The following is a 19783-nucleotide window of genomic DNA, read 5'->3' on the forward strand; positions in this document are numbered from 1 at the left end:
GTGTGAACCTTCTCACTGGTTAGGAGCCAGTCGGTTACCTCGATCAGAACCTCACACTCTTTCTTCCCGTCTCCATTTCACTCTCTCTGTGCTCTCCTTGTCTCATAACAAGACGGAGCATGCTCACAGTAAACCTCTTGGGGGGTGAAAGGGATTGGGAGATTAAATTTATTTTGAATTCCTTCCCCTTAATGTGGCAATTACCCCCCCACACCCCCTTCTCCCTCCTTCCCTCTCCCTCACCTCTTCTCTCCTCTCCCAGCAGCACAGCACGGAGTCTGTTCCAAAGCACATCTCGTTTATGTTTTGTACACAAAAAGCGTTTCTTTCACCAACAGCCGAATCTTGAGCTTCACAGCAGAAATGGCCTGCCACTCATTCGACTTTAGGTGGATTATATGTACGTGTACTGCTGAAAAGGATGTGCAGAGTATGAATTTCTTAGTTTGAAGAGGATATAAAAAGATCTAGCCTCAGTCATCATTATTTGTTACTTATGAATGTTACATAAAGATATGTATGCTTGTATGACAGTGGAAACAAACACACAGAGTGACAATAATGACGTTTTTTAAGGCTCAGGAAAAGCATATAAAAAGTCATCCTAATTTTGTTGCACACTGATGCTCTCAACTTTTTTCTAGTTAAATGTGTATGTGTAATTTATTCATTTCCTTTTCAGCACTGTCATGCTCCAAGTGCAGTGCTTCCACTAGTTTGTGAAATGTGTTTTCCTGAATGAGACAGAAGTAAATGGCTAAATGCTGTAAAACCATAATTCTATGGATCTTAATACCACCATTTTGCCACGTCATAAGCCTGGTTATTTGTGTCTAATCTTAGTAAGCAGATCAGAAACTGCGTGAGTATGTGTGTTTGAAATGCAGGATGCTGCAATTTTTCCCCCTGCATCCAAGACAAAGGTCAGGAATGCTAAGTTCGGCAGTGATACAGTTACAAAACGCAAGTATCTAATCGTGACGTCCAAAATCCCTGATCTGAACTACTTGTGTAACAAAACCAGCCATGGATGTGAGATTTCCCAGCTCAATGTTTGTTCCACTTTTCAATCCTCTGTGTCTAACCTCTCAGAGGCGACACAGATTCTTATTTGGTAAATGAATCCAACCAAAAGGCTCCATTTCCCTCTTTTCTTTGGTTGGAGGGCCAGTCACAACCCCCCTTTTCACTGCATTTTCACACATTCCATGCATCTAAAACGGTCTCGTTTTCTATCAACTAAGCTTCTTAATTGACCGTTCTATACAGGGAGGGATTAGCTGATAAGAGGGGGGGGGGCAAAACAAAAAGAGGAAGTAAACGGTCAGTTGGGGGGTGGCAAGACACCAAAGGATTACCCAATGTCATCTGCCCTGAGATAAAAATACATCTTCAGAAGTGTAGGGGGAAAAAGAAGAAAGACTTTGTGAGGCATCCAAGAAAAATCAGTGCTATCAGGCACTGTGGATGCACTTTCTCTCCAGGGAAGAACACAGGAAGGCCCCTACAGTGAGGATTCAGCATTTCCTCCACCAGTAGCTACAGTTAGGACACTCTGAGGTACCAAAACTCTTTCAGTGGGTCTGCCCTCGATGGTCTCTCACATTGCTTGGCCAGCATCTCTCCTGCTTTCTACTTTTTTATGTTACTGTACACAGCTGCCCAGGGCCCATTCGTGCACTAAATTTTTTGTCGTCATGTCATGCTGTAATGTTCTAATCCGTTCTTTCCATTGTTTGCCGAGTTGCCAGTATATTCTATGATTTTCAGTACAAACAAGGAAAGGAGGTTGTAAAAGTTGGTTTCGTGCTGTTGTGAGATCTCCAAACTCTTTAGAGCAAAGCTGTAGAATGACTAAGTACAACAGGGACTGATATAGTCTATAACCTGTGAGTATACACACACACACACACACACACACACACACACACACACACACACACAGTCGGAGTGCCAGCTGTGCCACTGACGTAGGTGGAGTCCGAGTATCAAGCCAACACAGGCCTTTATAATTGTGCTAGATTTATAGGTGTGGTGCCTTATGTTCTATATCTAATTACAGATTTTTACAATGATAGCATGTTAAGTGAAATGTAATACAAGAGTGTAAGAACCATTGCTTTGACCTAGACATAGCAGTCCATGAAGCCCTACCTTTTAATTTCACCATATAGGGTTTCAGCGAAAAAGGCTGATATGTTTCCTGCTCAAGGGTGCAGAGTTAATGTCACTGGCAGTAAAGCAGACAGGAAAGATTTTTTTTCGCTCTGTCCTTCCCTCAATCTGCCTCTCATTTTCAGGCTTATCACTCCATTCTGTCTAAACCCAATCTCTCCTCTCCCCTTCTCTTTCTTTCTCTATTCCCATTCTCTCAAAGGTGCACATTTCTTTTATCTTGTATTCCGCAAACAAAGGTGCCATTAGGTGGCATGCCTTCTGACAATATTTAATTAGGTTAAAACAAGTAGAAATAGCCTCTACTCTGACTCAAGGGAAATTCCAGTTGTGGATGACAGGGGCGGTGGGGGATCGGAGGAGAAGGGGGATGAAAGTTGAGCTCCATCTCTCTTTGACAGATTGGTACAGACACTGGGAAACTTTACACACTGTTTATTTGACCACGCTTTCCGTATGCACGTATCATATTAAAAACCACAAGTGTCGGGAGAGGAGTCAGAAGAAAGGGCGCTTTCCGTCCCTCAACAATACCGAGCTGTTCACGCTGACTTATGCAGCACAAAGGTCCCAGTGAGGGGAGAGTAATAAACACTCACACACAAATAGTCTCTACTGCCACCAATAATCTGTATTGATGCTGTCACATACACAAACACAAATAATGAGAACGTGGACACATGCACACACAGACACACAGACACTCACACTCTTACAAACTTTGCATAAACATAGTGGTGCATCTGTCAGCTGTTACTATAATCTTCAATCTGACACCTGGCGATCAGCAAACAATTATAAAGCCATCAAGCAAGTAAATCCTGGTGGTGTTGAAACCATGATAAAAAAAGGCCAGGGGGTGAGACCGTTGGCAGATTTACACTGCACACTACAGGCAAGATACAAACCTTTAAAATAGTGTCTTGTTAAATGAGTTACTTAAAAGCTGCAGTATTCTTGATTACATTAAAATTTAATTGGTGAACAATATGAAACACAGAGGCCTCAATCTTGTTTTTAAAAATCATTGTACTATACAAACTCTAATTGTTAATAAGCTTTTTCAAAAAGTGCATAAGCACTCTGACTATTGGGTAGTGTACCATTGCAAACGTTGCAGCCTTTTAAATGCATTTCTGCAATTTTCTGCAATGAAACTCTCATCAACAAAAACATGCTATAATAATTATCATGAAATATCAAAGTACATCAAACTCTGTTTCAGCTGAGCTCTGACGAATCCAAGTCTCCATGTGCCCTCACATTTGCAAAGCAGATGTCTTGATTAGAGCATACCAAGAAAATCTGTCATTCCCCCCAAACAAGATGAGACACAAAATTCATGACAGTTCGGGTTATAAAAACAGCAATGTGTTGAGAATGAAAGCTGGTTTTTTTTTCTAATAATGATATAGCATGGGGTTATTGCACTCTGATGGTTAAACATCAGATTGTACAATGAATGCATTAAAAAAATGTTAGATTCACTCCAGGGTGATCAGTTCAGAAAAATGAGGACCACCCGTGTTTGCTCATATAAAAACCATGGCTCTCGTGTCCAATCACATATCATAGATCAGACTGTTTATGAGTCAACCTGTAAAGACCAGCGGCAAAGGCTCAGCCACATGTTTTACTGCTCTGTTTGAATAATCAGGTACAAGTAAAACAAACAGCTACAGAAGGGATGTTTAGCAAGGAGCTCAGGATCCAACTCGGGGTAATAAGTGTTCATTAGTTTTAATAGCTTGGCTCCTGTACCAAATGAAATGAAGACCAGGAGACCACATCCAGCTAATGTAAATAAACCAAAAATCTCCTCCACTGTCTGTCTTGAACAATTTCTCTCGCTTTCTTTACAACTTAAGTAAGAGTAAAGCAGCAACTGGAAGATTTTGCTGTCCTGACTGAAAATTGGAGTTTGTATTCTGGAGTAATTACTAATGGAAAGACGTTTAGACGCTGTGTGCATGTATTCAGTCAAGAGAGAAATGGGGTAAAGATCATCCAATAAAAATAGAACATTTAACAAAATTAATTAATGTGTCTACATATCTTAAATTACCCTGTGTCTCTGTTTTAAGCCTGTATGTGTCCATTAGATAGATACTGGTGTTGGGCTTTTTCTGGTGTTTGGTGGCACATCTTGATTCCACCTGAGCCGAGAGAGAGGCGGTGAGGCAGGCCCAGTGGTCCAGATGGCCCCCCCAACACAGGCCTGAACATAAACATGGCTTGGGTCTGGTTGAGGAGAGGGAGACCCCGTTTATTTATGGACATGTCTGGGTCTGGGACACAATTATAGAAAGATAGATAGAGGAGATGAGGGACAAAGGAAAAGGGCTTGGAGAGTGGTGCGTCCAAACTTAAACATGTGGATGACTTCCAGTATGGTCAGACAGTTGTGTGATCTGGCCCACCTACACGGCAATAGCTGAAAATGTGTGTGTGTGTGTGTGTGTGTGTATATATAACTGTGAATGTGTACACGGTTAAATGTCCCTATGCCCACATACTATTCCTTCTTATCTACATTCCAGTCCAATGTACAAACTATAAAGCAAAATACCTTTTTAAACTGGAGGGGAAAAAGCAACAACTGGCTCATTTGAAGAAGTAATTGAGCTCTCCGTGACGTCAAGCGCGCCACAAACAAGTCCATGTAGCCAGCGGTAATGGCTGCAGGGCGGCAAAAGTAGAGTGAGGGTGTGAGGCTGGGGAATTCAAAGAATTTTGCTGTGTAGTTACCGGTAAAAACCAAGCCCACTGTAGGTTTATGAAAGTATGGCTGAGCGAGGCCCTTTTCATCTTTGCTGCACTCTCCTCATCTATATCAGTTCAATCTAGATTTTTACAATGGGCTTTACAGCTTAATAGCCTGGCTACAGAAACCCAGACATCGTAAGGTGTTTTTATGGTTCTTGTAGCTCCTTTATGACTGGGCCAAATGTCATTGCGTTACTGTACAACACAGAGGTAGGGCTACAGAAAGGGTGCTAGACAGTTATTTTGCTTTTATAATTACTACTGGATCCTTGACATAGACCTGAGAAATTGCGGTCATAACGAGGAAGCCTTGATGAGTCAATCATTGGTCCTGCTGCAAATCAGCAGGATCCTTGTGAGGAAAAACAAGTACAACACTTCCAACTCTTCCAGTGTTAAAGTTAGCACAGTGTTGAACAAATTCAGATAAGGTACATAAGCGCTGCAAAAGCTGTTTTTACTTTTTTTTTTTTTTCTTGGCGACTTTGACAACAAAATCATTAATTCTGTCTGTCAGACATTCATTTCACTAACAGGCATCTGCTCATTCTTCTGCCTAAGTGTGAACGTTCTCTGCTCGTCTGACTTCGGCATCGTTACAACATCGCACAGGGCAATAAAACTCTAGCTAGGTGATTAGCACAGTGGCCTGACACAGCATGCACACACACACACACTGAAGTATAAACATTACACAATCGCACCAAACATATGAGCAGCTTCAGCTAATTAAGACCACGCTGCCTTTTAATGCCTGTTTATATCTGACTCTTAAATGAATGCTGCCCCTGGAGCTCCTTCCAAAACAGCTCAGTCAAAGATTGGAGCAGAAGGAAGAAGAGGCGTAAGGGAAGGTAGGATGAAAATTACAGTACAGAGCGGACCCGCAAATTATTATAATTTTTTTTTTATGAAGGTTTCAACAGAATAAAAAAAAGTTTATTGTCAAATTAAAAATTGGTTGATTGGAAAAGCAGTTTAGCTGTGGGATAGTGTTTATATTATTTTAGCAAACCAATTCTGTAGGTGACTAAATAAATCTACACCAAGGCAATTTCATTGAGCAAGACATTTGAGGCATTACGATTTTTAAACGCGCTGGGCTGTTCCAATTTCTTTGATCTTCATGATTCAGTGAATGAGTGAACGCGAGCAGTGCAAAGAAAACTTTAATACCACTCAATCAGTACCATGTGGGGCTTTATTGGTGTGCTGCTGCCATTCTTGCTGCCTTGGCGGGCATGAAGGACACAGGGACCCAGGGGGCAGGGGGACTGGCCATCGCTCGCTCACATCGTTAAAGTCGATAAGCTGGCAGCTGGCAGGAGGGAAATTTGCCATCAGTAACCGCCAGGTCCCCGACCACCTCACTCACATTTTCCAAAACCTTTTCTCAATCTGCTCTCTGCCTGGTTCAAGTCAGATCAGACCCGACCCTTCAGAGCACAGGCCTGTGCTGTGTGGGAGGGGTGGAAATGTCCAACCTCACCTGAGCGACCTTTGCCCTGTCATCAAGGCCACCAGGCTCTCTGTCGAGCCTCTGAGTGACAATAAACATTTGTGACCAGCTACTCTGACATCTATAGTTCCACATACCTCCTTGTCTTTACAGGCCACAGAGAGCACATAACACACAATTAATGCAGTATATCCCGATTTTAGAAATGTCACTATTGTAATTATATTTGGAGGTGGATTACCCATTTTCATAAGCACAGATTTTGGGCCACAGGGTTTGGATTTCTAGTTGCAGCTTGTACGGACTTAACTGAGAAGGCGGCAGAGGCATATGTGTGTGTGTGTGTGTGTGTGTGTGTGTGTGTGTGTGTGTGTGTGTGTGTGTGTGTGTGTGTGTGTGTGTGTGTGTGTGTGTGTGTGTGTGTGTGTGAAGGAGGGAGAGACAGATGTCTGGAAGAGGCTAGGTTGGCAGAGTTTACAGTAGAGGAGTGCAGGCTTTGTAAACGAAAGGAGGAACACACACAAACATACGTACCCACCTCACACAAACTCCCCCACTTACACCACACTGAAACCCAAGCTTACAACAGCCGTGCAACGCTGCTAATGCCCTCCTTGTGTGTATAAGTTGGTACCTGTGTGTGCGTGCACATGTGTCTACTATGCTACATCGAGCACCAGAGTCCCCCCTCTGCAGCAGCTGTCCACGCCCCAGCACACGTGCACCCCATTTAGACTGCTGCTGATTGAGAGCTGCAGTACGGATTGGAAGTAGCAGCATTTAAGGGGAAGGCATTTACTCATTTTCATTGCTGTAGGGTTTCCCCTGCTTTCTAATTGGGGTATTGCCAATGTTACTGATGGAGGCCCAGTGTTACAGTGGAGGTTACCCAGTGGAAGGGTGAAAAAGTGTAGAGCGTAGGGGTGCTCCACTATGAAGGCCTGTAAAGTAGCTGCTGCCACTAACAACACCCCGTTAACATGAACCACAGGGAACAAAGACACATAGCCATAAGAAATAGTTATAGAGAGAGGCTCACCATGTTATGCTTTATTGCACAGCTGCAATGGAAAAGGCACTATGAGGTTTAAAATGTGAAAAATGCAGCTCATGAACAAATGTTTTTTTCTAAATTCTTGCCTGCCTACAAAGTACATAAAGACAGCAAACCAAAGCGTTAATGATTAACTTGAGCAGCAGACGGAGGTTCACCTGAGCCATCAACCAGACAGATATACTGTACACTCAGACTTCCTCCTCTGTATCTCCATAAAAGCTCCACCTTGGCTTGCTCACTCTACCAGCTCTGCCATGCCTCAACATATTGTCTGCAGTAAACAACAGCTTGGGAAAAAAAAACATAGATCTCTTCCGTCAAGGCTAGTGGGCTCCTACAGTACCTGCCTTCCTGCCTGCCTTGGACACGTCTGGTCAGGTCTTCAGCTCGGCTAGCCTTGAGGTAGCAGTTATCAAAAGTTGCTGAAGGATTTAGATGATCGATTATTATGAAGAGATGAGTAATTTTGAAGTGCTTAGAAGAGATGACAAAGATAAGCAGCTGAGAGCATATGTTGCAACCATCCACGTCTGTTGTGGGCTGTTTGCGATTGCCACAAGATCTGACGCAGGTGCTATTGTCAACAGGCTGTCTCCACACAGACCTGAAAGTACACTGTGGGCAGCAGAAGCTTGCACTTTCACTGAGAATAAACAGGAAAGAAATTAAAGAAGAAAAAAAGAACAGGAACAGAAGCAAATAGTGGCCAACAGCTCTGATAAGCCCACAGTGTTGAATTTGATTTTGGTTTTGGTAAGAAAGCAAGAAGTAGATAAGAGGGATCCGAAGGAACTGAACACAACACATTAAATATTACAAGGGTTACACAAAAGGCTGTGTGTGTGTGAGTGTGTGTGTGTGTGTGTGTGTGTGTGTGTGTGTGTGTGTGTGTGTGTGTGTGTGTGTGTGTGTGTGTGTGTGTGTGTGTGTGTGTGTGTGTGTGTGTGTGTGTGTGTGTTTGTGTGTGTATACAAACTTTGTAGCATTCAAGGTGGATGATAGAAAAACCCAAAAGGTTTCATCAGATTAGCTGGACATTATGGACAACTTGAAAGCCTGAGAGGTGTGGCAATGTGTGTTAAGTACACACACTGTACTAAAACTAAATATATGCTAATGTATACTAAATGTATATACTTTATGCCTACACTATATGTTAGTGCACATGCACACACATGAAACACGGTATATATGCATCAACCCCAGTGCAGTCAAACAGTTAATATCAAACACTAATGACACACATGTGCATAAAGTTACACAATACAACAAGCACATTTCACTTATGATTACAGCCTTTTCCCATGACACTCCTTGCCATAATCTCTAACTGACAGGAACCTGAATAACTACATAACTCTCAAATCAGATTTGTTGAAAGTAAGTTGGTCAATGTTCAACAATGAGAGGAAACAAGAGAGAGGAAACGGAAGTCTTCAAAAATTGAAAACACAACTGTAAGAAGAAACTATGGTATTCAATTTTCAAAAGAAAAGGAGCTGAATCAGGAGGAGATTAAATGAATCGTATTTAGGTTATGAGGAGTTGCACATAGTAGTAGTAGTAGTCCAATTCAGATCTGAACCTATAGATATACCTATAGGGGTTCAGTCACATGCATGAAGCAGTAAACAGAACAGTTATGAACTACCACTTCGGCCTGGACATTATCTGTCAAGATTTACTTATAATTTACTGAAACACGGGCGTACAGGACACCTGTGGGAACTGAACTGTGAGCAGTATTACACTTGTGCTATTACTGTCACCCAATCATAAGCTGCCCCACCTGTTCCTTAATCATGTCACCTGTATCTCTCTCATTCATTGTTTGTGTGCTATAACGTCTGAAGTTCAGAGAGGAGTGAAGCCAACAAAGAGCTTAAGAACATGCCACATTTCTGTTAGGATTTTGACCAACATCCAGTCTGGTTGTTTGCAGTATTCAACATGCAAATCAGGTTTTCTATTCACTATAATGCACCACAATAGCATGCATTCAAAATGACATTCCCAGCTTTGCTTAAACGTATATAAAATCTCCTGCCTTGGCTTACTTTGAGAAATCAACGTGACATGCTGCACAGCAGTTGACTCTCTTACTTCAACAGAATTTCCACTTGTAAGGCAGGGAATGGTTAGGAGCAACAGATGTACAAAGTGAACAGTTGGCTTTATTGAAGTTCACTCTGGGTTTATCAGTGTCGGTACACACAGAGACACAGGCTCACTTTGATCTTCAAAGGGGGATGAGCTAGAATGAGGGGCAATAAGAAGATAATAATGCCAATCTACACCCATTACTCGATAGATCAGAGGGTTACTTTCACATGCAGAGTTTTACTTTAGGCGTGTTTCATGTTACCACATTGCCATCAAGTGGTCAAGCTTGAGACTAAGAACAGTAAAAGCTGACATTTTGGGGCCCTGGCTCTAACGTGACAGCCCATAGCACGGGAATGTATGAAAGAGTCATTTTTTGGTAGGGGGGGTCGGGAAATGTAATTATGATGGGTTTCAATGGGGCCATTTTTCTCCCCATTTTGAGCTAAGAGGAACAATTGTATCTACACACTGTAGTAGACCTGTTATAAGTGATTGATTAAAATAAAATAAATATATATATTAAAAAGAATGTCCTTGGAGTTTTTGATGCCACAGCCCAAATGATCAAGAAAATAAAAACTGAAAAGCCAAAAGTGTCCTTAAGGAGGCATAAGGGTTAAAGCACTTTTTTTGCACTGTATGTCGTTTTAATTATTTTAATGCAAATCATTATTTTATCCTGCACTCTCATTTTTATGCTCTATTTTAGACTAGTTATTTCTATGTGTCTGTACTTTGTTATATTTGTGTTAGAATTTGGTTCTTTTTTATTACATGTTTTAATGTTTCCATTTTTTTTCTATAATTGGGTTTTATTTATTTATCTTTTTTAATTGTATGTTTCATGCTTCCAATTCTTACTGTCAAATGTTTGTTTTTATGTAAAGCACATTAAGTTGCCCCTGGGTATAAAATGCGTTATATAAATAAAGCTGCCTTGCCTTGCCTTGAGACTAGCCTTTTCTACACTAGACACAAACAGAAATGTGCTCTATGCACCATTCTTGTAATGGCAGCTGACTTTGCCAGCTATTTTACAAACAGATTGACGAATCAATCAAAAAACCAAACATGTGAGGCAAATTTGATCAAGTAAGTTGATTTTTTGGTGTTTTTACTATAGTCCACACATTTCTTTCACTTTTGGATTTTAAACTGTAAAAATTTAAAAACATGAACAAATTCTAATGAAAGCATTTATAAATGTGATTACTGTATTTATTTAAGAAAAAAAAGGCCTAAAACTGCCTAAGTTATCATAAAGGTGGACATCTACCTATTCACATAGTATATCTTATACAAGAGAGACACCTTGTGGGTAATCTAACAAACTGTAGCGTATTAAAAATGCAGACAGCAAGAGGAGAATGAGGCTCTGTGCTTAAATTCAATCAAGTTAAAAGCAGAAAAATGCAAGCAGAGAAGATCAGAATTATGCATGAAAATGGTTTAACACTTTCCAAAAAGACTTTGTGACCACTACAATGTGTGTGAAATCAAAACAAAACAAAAAAACAAAAAACTCTCTTCCATGCCACTGAGGAAATAGTATAAGAATATTTGAAAACAAAACCTCTCTACCGTGTGTTAGACTAATTAAGTAAGAAAGAAGGTGGGAACTGGTATCTTTCAATTGGGGCTTTACCATTATACAGTTCTAGCACTACTCAGCTCGACTCAGTTTTTTTTGCTTTTCCATTAGGGATAGTACCTGGTACCTGGTGCTTTTTTTTTGGTACCTGCTGTCTCAGGACAAGCCATTCAAACTATGACTTCTAGTGGTGAAATTAAGTAAGGAGTCAAAATAGTTTTTTTTTCTCTCTGTCTTGTAATTCAACCATGCACTGCACAATGAATGTTATATTTTAACCTAGTTTCTGTCACCCTTTTCATTACAGACATCTGTGTGTGTTAGAAACACTCCTGACCTATGGGTAGAAACAACTGAGCTACTTATTCTTGTCAGTGACAATTGAACATGTATGGTGGTCTTACTAAATATTTGGAGAATTATAAAACTTTACAAATACTACATACTTGATACATTCTTTATAAACCTTATAAGATAACATTTGCTATGTGCAGTGGAACAGATATTAATTAGTATTTGCTAATATGGTTTTAAACTTCTGCTCATGTTCCTGTCAAGCTGCTCACTTTTTATGTTTAATATAATGCTACATATAGTCCAACATGATTAGATTTTATTTACATTATTCAGAAAAAATGTCTAAAATATGATCATACCTTGCAAGAGTTACATGTTTTCTAAATAATTCAGTCTTCTAATGTTCTAGGTAGTTTTTCTAAAACACAGACTGAAATCGATCATGTATAGTTCTGAATACAATTTGTAGTACTTAACTCAGGGTTGGATTCCTGTTATTTGAACTGGTCAGTGTTGATATACCTACCATAAACTGGCCTAACTTCATAATTAAAAAGTCTGTGAAGTTGTTTTGAGAGGGAGATACAATCTACACAATTTACATAATTCATTATTATACTTATTTTTTTTAATTTCTTGTTTGTGCCTTTATCCACCAGTATAGTCTTGACAATTTGACAAAGGGTTTAGGCAAAAGGTTTTTACCCATAAACTCCTCATAATAGCTATATAGAACATATACATAGAAACATATACAAAAACACTAAAAACAAGACTTGTATTGTGTGTGTTTGTAGATGCGGTATTTAATATACTTTATTGTAAACAGCATTATGTAAATCCTGTGTAAGGATGGAATTTTAATTATATACACTTTGTAACTTGTTTTCTGTCATATTATTGTAATATATGAGAATACCTGAAATATTTACTGTTTGTAATAAGGACTCCCTGAAACGCAACAGTGATACTAAGTGAATTATCCAGGTGAAACAACTAAATTATCTAAATTTATATTTTACAGTAACTTTGTAAGCACACTCACTTCACTTCATCTCCAAACAGTTTTTAGCACCACACGGTTTTAGTGGCCAAAGAAGGAAATACAACACAGTAAACTGTAATTCTGTACGTTGTCCACAAAGGGGCAGCAGTGTCTAAGAAATGCATCAAGTCTTCTCCAAAGTCATACACTGACTGCCCTGAAACACTGCCACAGGGTCCTCATTGCTATTTTTGGCTAAATAAAGCTGCTTAAAGATAGTTATTGTCAGTTGTTTGTCATAAAACATTATCTTTCTTGTAGACAATCATAAGTTTTTAATCCTCTCAAAGGTGACACAATATTCAGTCAGGAACAGCTCACTGAGGAACATGGGTGTCTGTGTCTTTTCCGCAGCCTGCTGAATGAGTGATGGTCTGTGATGACAGCGTGACGTCTGGACAACCTCTGGTCACGTTAGCTGTCATGACAGCACTTTGGCACAGAGAGAATAATGAGGACCATTACTTTTAGCTTATCTATGCCTCTGGTCAGAGACACTAACAGTCACTTCTTCCACTTGCACGGCATGTCTGTCAGTAGCTCAGGGTAAATGAGACATGATCATTTGTGTGCCCTTTCTAAATGTCAGGACACTTTACAATCCACTTTGATTGCACTTTTTATGCAGACAGAAGTATAACTCGACTTAATTCAATCCCCTTTAAACAAAGCAAATGAAACCAGACATGCACTCAAGCTGTCGACGTCACACACGGATCCCCTACACAAGTGCAGGATTTAACACACACATACACAGTGGTCTGAGGAGCCTGGTGGTCTGCTGTGTCCCGGGGAGGTCACACAGGAAATTTCACGCTCCTCTTCACACAGAAAATGTCTCCTTTATCCTCCCCACTGAGACGAAAAGAAAAGGGAAGAATGAAAGAGTGGATCGAGTAAGAGAGACCCAGCTCTTGAATGAGGATGGCTTACTTGTGTAGGTGTGACTGGCTGAAAACGCAGAGGTGTTGCCACGACGACCCACACCCAGAAAGTGAGGCAGAACATGGTCACAGGTTCGGTGGAATGTGACATTTGTGAGACGGGAACACAAAGCGAGGAATTTTCCCTCCAAAATGAGAGTATGAAAAGAGCAAGTGAGGTCAGTTTGAGAGAAAACAGGAGAATGAATGTCTGCTATTTAAAGTGTTGCAAAACTAAGATAATTTCAATATTTTTTTTTGTGGGTGCAAGGCAGGTCAAGATTTCCATCCTAGACACCTGTCTACTTCATATGCACACACACAGAAAAAAACAAGTTTTGAAATATATCAGCAGGTAAAATTATAATCTCAAAATGGGTGAATATTACAAAAATGTAAACACATTTTATGCACTTCCTTTGTATTGAGCGGGTAAAGTTAAGCCTGCACTTCTACTCTGCAAACCACCACAGTGGCCTCTTCACCTGCACGTATTCCAGTCTGACTAGCAATGTCTGTTCTTAGCATCTCTTATTTACAACTGCTCTGCAGATCCATAGTGTCCTTGTACTGAGGTGGGTGGTGCACACAGCCTTCCTGTGGCAGAGCCTGAATGGAGTGCTGTCTGTCTGTCGGGCCAACAGAGATGCCCCTGTGCTCCACTGTGTGTCTTTGCTATTTGCTGTGTGTGTGTGTGTGTGTGTGTGTATGTCCTCCACCCATCCTTCTTTCACCTTTCTGTGCTCTCCATCTCTCCTACGTGCTCTTTCTTCACGATGCAAGCAAAGTAAGCCGTGGCTGTGCTTCCACAGGAGGTCAAGGACAGGACGGATAGCAGGATTTAAATGACAGTTAGAAGAAGCAGTTTTTTTTAATCACCCAGTAGGGAAAAGCTCTAAACACCAGGTGCACAGAGAGGTTTATCAGAGAGCACAAGCCTTAAGTTTCAGACCCAGAGGCATTACCCTGAAGAATCCTCACTCATGTTCACCACTTCCTCTAAAGTACCCTGCTGCACTCTCACTCAAGCACAGGCGGTCTGTCTCTCTCAGCCACCCACTTCCTGATAACTCCCAAAGCAGGACAACAACCCCCCTCACACACACACACACACACACACACACACACACACACACACACACACACACACACACACACACACACACACACACACACACACACACACACACACACACACACACACACACACACACACACACACACACACACACACACACACACACACACACTCAAACGCCACCCTCTAAGTTGCGGTTTGCCTGTAGGAAATCAGCAATCTGCCACCATTAACCACCAGCATTTACTCTTCCTCTCTCCTCCCTCCCCTCCTCTATTTCTTTTACCCCAGTGTTTAAACAAAGCATCGCTCCCTTATGAGCATCATTAGAGAGAAGACAATTGTTGTCAGCCAGTAGGAAGAAAGCCCCACACAGACTGTGGCAACAGGCCAGAGGAAATCACAAAGTAGCCAATTAGTCTGAAGCGGTGGTCTGGTGCCATGGCATCTCAGAGGGCTACAGCTTTGTGTAGGATGGTAAGGCCAAATTTTCAGTTGTCTAGGAAGGCACTTGCTCTTTCTGTGTTAGGCAAGTCAAATACCTCTGTTTTAATACATTAAAAGGTCTAAATATGGCTATGGTTATAAAAAGCTTTGTGTCGGATAATTCCTTACTTCACCCACATCTCTTATACATTTTCTTAACAGATGAATACTGTGAGAACTTATCACAAAACTTGCAGCTAAGAGAAAATCACAAATGCTGGGGAAATCACCAAAGCTCTGAGGGAAAAAAAACACTTTACACAGTGCTCCCAGCTTTTCAAAACCTCTCTCTTTCTCTCTCTAACACACACATAAACACATAGGCACAAACACATACACCTCGAAACAAAGGTGCCATTTTACTCAGGAAGGGTCAGCAGTTCTCTCCATCAGACAGGGGCTTGTTCTTGGTCAGAGGCTGCTGCCCAATCTCAGGCCACCCTCCCCTGGCTCCACCGGCCCCCTCTGGCCCCCCTCTGGCCCCCACCACCCCGGAGACAAGCTCCCCATTGTTCCTGCACTACTAATAAATGACAGTTCTCCTGTTCAGACAAACTTTAGAGCCCATTCTAAACACACACACACACACACACACAAACTGGGTGTAAATGGTGCTCCATATGAAAGGATACACAGCAGCTTTTTTTTCAGCCTGATATTTCTCATGGAGCTCATTAAAAGGTTATCTGACACTTATGATGGAAGGATATTTTCCTGTGATTTGAGCTTTGTGCCCTGCAGAGCTGATGAGGTAATGCTGAAGGCACATTTGCTAGAAAAACAAGGTGTAATTAATATGTAATAAATGTTCCTACTGCTTTCCTTTTTCCCCATTCCATGGTCAAAAAACGGTCATGACATCAAGACACGGTTCACCAGCAGGTCACGCTGCTCAGCCAGCATTGTCACCTGAGTGTAATGTCACATACACACCCACAAACACACACACCAGATTCAGAGCTTGATCGGGGCCAGGGACCAGGTGAGCATTGAGTTCAGACATGATAAATCACCACTCAACTTAAGCTCATAAACACACCATTAACACGCTGGACCACAGCAACTTGATCTGTTTACATTTACCACCGTGCTGGGGACTATGACACTCGGGCAGGCCTGTATTAGCATGCCTGGGGGGGGCCTAATGCACATGTCTATCACTGGGGCTGGCCAGCTCCAGCTCTGAGCCATGAAATTGTCTCAGTGGTGCTGCTTCAACATTGTCTAAAATATGTCTCAACACTGCATGAGGTAATTTTCCAGCACTTTTGGGCTTGCTTCAGAGCAGGCTATAGAGCTCTACAGAATCACTACATAGCACCTCTAGTGTGGAAAAACGGCCTGTTTTGTGCGTGTGTGTGTCCTGATGTGTTCAGGTATTTTAAGGTAATGGAAACGGATGTTAATGAGTGAAAAAAACAGAAAACAAATTCTAACAATGACTAATAAATGACCCTGTTTTTTCTTGGTTCTTAGAAAATTGCCGGTGATGAGAAAGTTCCTGGGAAATTTTGAGTGGAGTAAATACAGGGTTGTTAAGTGAGTCTGACCCTGGTGTGTGTATGGCTCTCTACTGTGGTTCACCACAAGTATATCATATGACAGCACAGCCAGCACACTCAGCTCGGTTAGAAAGCAAATTCCTGCCGTAGGATTCCCAACTACAGACTAAGACATAAACAAGACTGTCCAAAAAAAAAAAGTCTACTGAAATGTTCTGGCTACTTTGATGTCTAACAGACAGTCTGAATGAGAGAAGCGGGCGTATGAGAGTGGGCGTGCATGGGCACATCTGTGTTTGTGTGGAGCTTACACAGTGCAGAGATGATGTTGGCCGTGTGCGGTGCAGATGCTGGGCGAGCGGGGTCACGTCAACAGACATGCTCCCGCTCCACCGTTCAAACGACAAAAGGAGGAGGAGGTGGAAGAAGAGGCAGAAGTTGTGAGGAGTAAAAAAAAAGCCCCAGTGTTTAGTCAAGGCCTGCTCACTGACACAAAGTCTGTCTTTGTCTGCCTCCCAGGGTACCAGATAAAGGAATTCTTGTGTGTCGGGGGCTCTGACCGAGTTTATTTGACACTTCAGCTCCTTTTGTGAAGCAAGTGTCCCACCGTCAATGCTGGCCATGAGAGTCACTTGGCATTAGACAGAGGGTCCCTCTTCAGTGGAGAAAGGGGGTCTTGTTTGGAGACGATTTTTAATGGAGGGGGTGTGTGGGGGCTGCTGAGTTGGAGGGGGGTCTGCGCTCTTCGCTGTATACAGACATATAGTGGGGCTCTGTCCCCCTGCCCCAACAATAGATGGAATTTTTTATTGCTAAGGAAGTGGATGGGATTGAGAAGTGAGAGCTGAAGGGCTGAAGGGTGAAGGAAGAGGGGATGCTTTAGGAAGATAGAAGCCTCATCATATAACTTGCACGAACACACACCCACTATGAATGCAATGCCATTATGCCACAGTGTGCTCATTAAACAAGCACCATGCCAACTTGCTGAACAGGTACAAAATCCTTCTCTCCTGACCCTAACCATATAAGGCTTACCAATCAGTGTCATCAACATGTGACATAGGTTTCACTAAAATGAAACATCTAAAACATAAACTGTCCTATGTTAGCGACAACAGCATTTGATCTATTATACAAGTCATGCTTCTGGTAGCAGCAGTCTGCTGTAATGACAGCTGCTTCACTTGGCTGACAGGCTTCCCAGTGGGCAAAGTTATGGAGCTCAAACAAAGTTACTCTCACCTGAATGGAATCACTGTGGGAGAGGTGGGTGGACTGCATTTTGCTTTCTACAGTATGGACACTGTATCCACACTATTCACTCATTTTGCACCTGGTCTTTCACAGCATATGATAGTGTGAGTACTGTGTGATTGGGCTGTGGACACCTGGCACTGCAGGTGTATTGCCGCTGTACGTCCGCTTAAAGACAGGCTGTAAAGCTGTACATTTCAAAATAGGATGGCAGGCTTGACAGTGCTCTATTCATCCCTCTGAAATACAAGTCAATCTGTGTCTATTTTGAAGATGAGAGATGCGCGAGTAATGAACACCGGTGAATAGCGGAGCAGTGTTGAACAGGTGGAGCAGTCCAGAGGTTTGACAAGGCTTTTCAAACACACCCCTCTCCCCAGACAAAAAGTAGAAACACACCCCAATTTGATAAGAGATGTTGTTAGGAATTCCATGTGAAAAGAATTTGATTGTTGAGTGCAATTTGGGAGTGAATATATAATAGGTCAGATGGGTGTGTGAAGAGATAACGACAGAACCTTTGGTCAAAACAGCCATTGTCTAACAACGTATTCTGTTTGTGAAATAATAGCTGAAAGACTTAAGTTATTCCACATTGGGACCCCATTTGGATCACCACAAATGACAACAGCTGGTCCCCAGCACACTAAGCTGCAGGTTTTAACGTGTCAAAAAACGAAATGACAACACGAATTAGTAACACAAACATAATTTAATCTTAATCTTTAACTATCAAACAGGCACGAATAAGTTGTGGGTAACTATCCTTTCTTACATACCTGCTGGATCAGGAGATGACATTATCCAAAACGCTGCATCTGCTGAGCACCAAAAATATCCAGGGATATTCCATTCCTTGTGTCAAAATCCGCAACAGCAAATACCGATTTTCCAAAAGCATATCATTGTACTGACCGTCTATGACTCTGGCCACACTTGAACACGGGTAAAGTATCCCAAGAGGCTGTCTGACAAAAGACTTGTCCAGGAGCAGGACTTGGGTAGCATGAGTAACTGCAGATGGACAGCACGCATTCCGTGCAAGAGATTTCCTTATATCCTACAAGATCCACAGCTGTAGTGTTAAATCCGTTAGCTGTTGCCATTATGATCCAGTTGTCCAATAATAATAATAATAATAACTCCTCCACGTGTGTCAGTGTTGTAACGGTTGCATTAATAATGCGTCCAAAGAATCCCTGCGTAAACAGATTGGTGCTTTGGCAAATCAAGCAGATCGATAAATGTGATTACATCCAATAAGGAACAAAAGAAGCTCGGTTCCTCTTTATGATCCAGCGCAGTGATGGTTCCTGCTTGAGCTCCAACTTGCGTCTCTGTCGCTGATACGATGCGCTCCTGTGAAGGGCCTGAGCTGCACTGAGCCATAGTTAGAGTAAAGCAGCCCAGCACATGCTGCTCTCAGCCAACGTAGGCACGCAATGCATGATGGTATGTGGAGTTCATTGTTGGTACGGCCAAATATTTGAGAGCAGGATAATCATATCAGATTTCCCTAACCTTAAAAAAAAATAACATGAAAAAAGTAAAGTAACTCATAACTGGCAGTAAAGATAACCACATTAAAGTATGTTAAAAAGTACAGTAAACTAAATTTTGCCTATATTGGCAGGTAAAAAGATATGTGCCTGTTGCTGGAAATGTTATTAAATTACATTAACGACATCAAATAATACCAGCTGACATTAAGAGTTCCTATTATTATTAGAATTATTCTCTGTAATAATCAAGTAGACCTCTGTTATTATGTCATGAATCTCGGCTGTTATAAATTTGTTGCAATCACTCATCATCTGTCAGTTTGATCTTAGGTTGCGTGTGAGCCCTGTGTGAGCAGCGTGAGTGAGTAATAATGATCATCTGTCGCTGTGCAGAGATACAGGGATGTCGGTGCCTTGAATCACCTTCCAATGAATGAATCTCTTGTCTTTCTTACCTCACTTTCATGTCCTAACCACCTCCAGGCTTGCTTGTATTTCTGGGATCTCAGCGTCCCTTAAACCTAAAAAACAAGGACTGG

General features: G+C 41.7%; 1 long non-coding RNA gene across 1 annotated transcript in view; it reads right to left on the reverse strand.

Annotated features, from left to right (window-relative positions):
* The window catches only part of LOC134000212 (uncharacterized), a 53171-nt gene extending 34073 nt beyond the window's left edge, over positions 1-19098 (reverse strand). The window contains exon 1 of the long non-coding RNA XR_009927406.1: positions 18522-19098. This is a non-coding gene — a long non-coding RNA (uncharacterized LOC134000212). The remainder of the gene's footprint in view (positions 1-18521) is intronic.
* Between the last annotated feature and the right edge of the window lie 685 nt (positions 19099-19783).

The sequence above is a fragment of the Scomber scombrus genome, chromosome 18, assembly GCF_963691925.1.
Source record: "Scomber scombrus chromosome 18, fScoSco1.1, whole genome shotgun sequence".
Taxonomy (NCBI): Eukaryota; Metazoa; Chordata; class Actinopteri; order Scombriformes; family Scombridae; genus Scomber; species Scomber scombrus.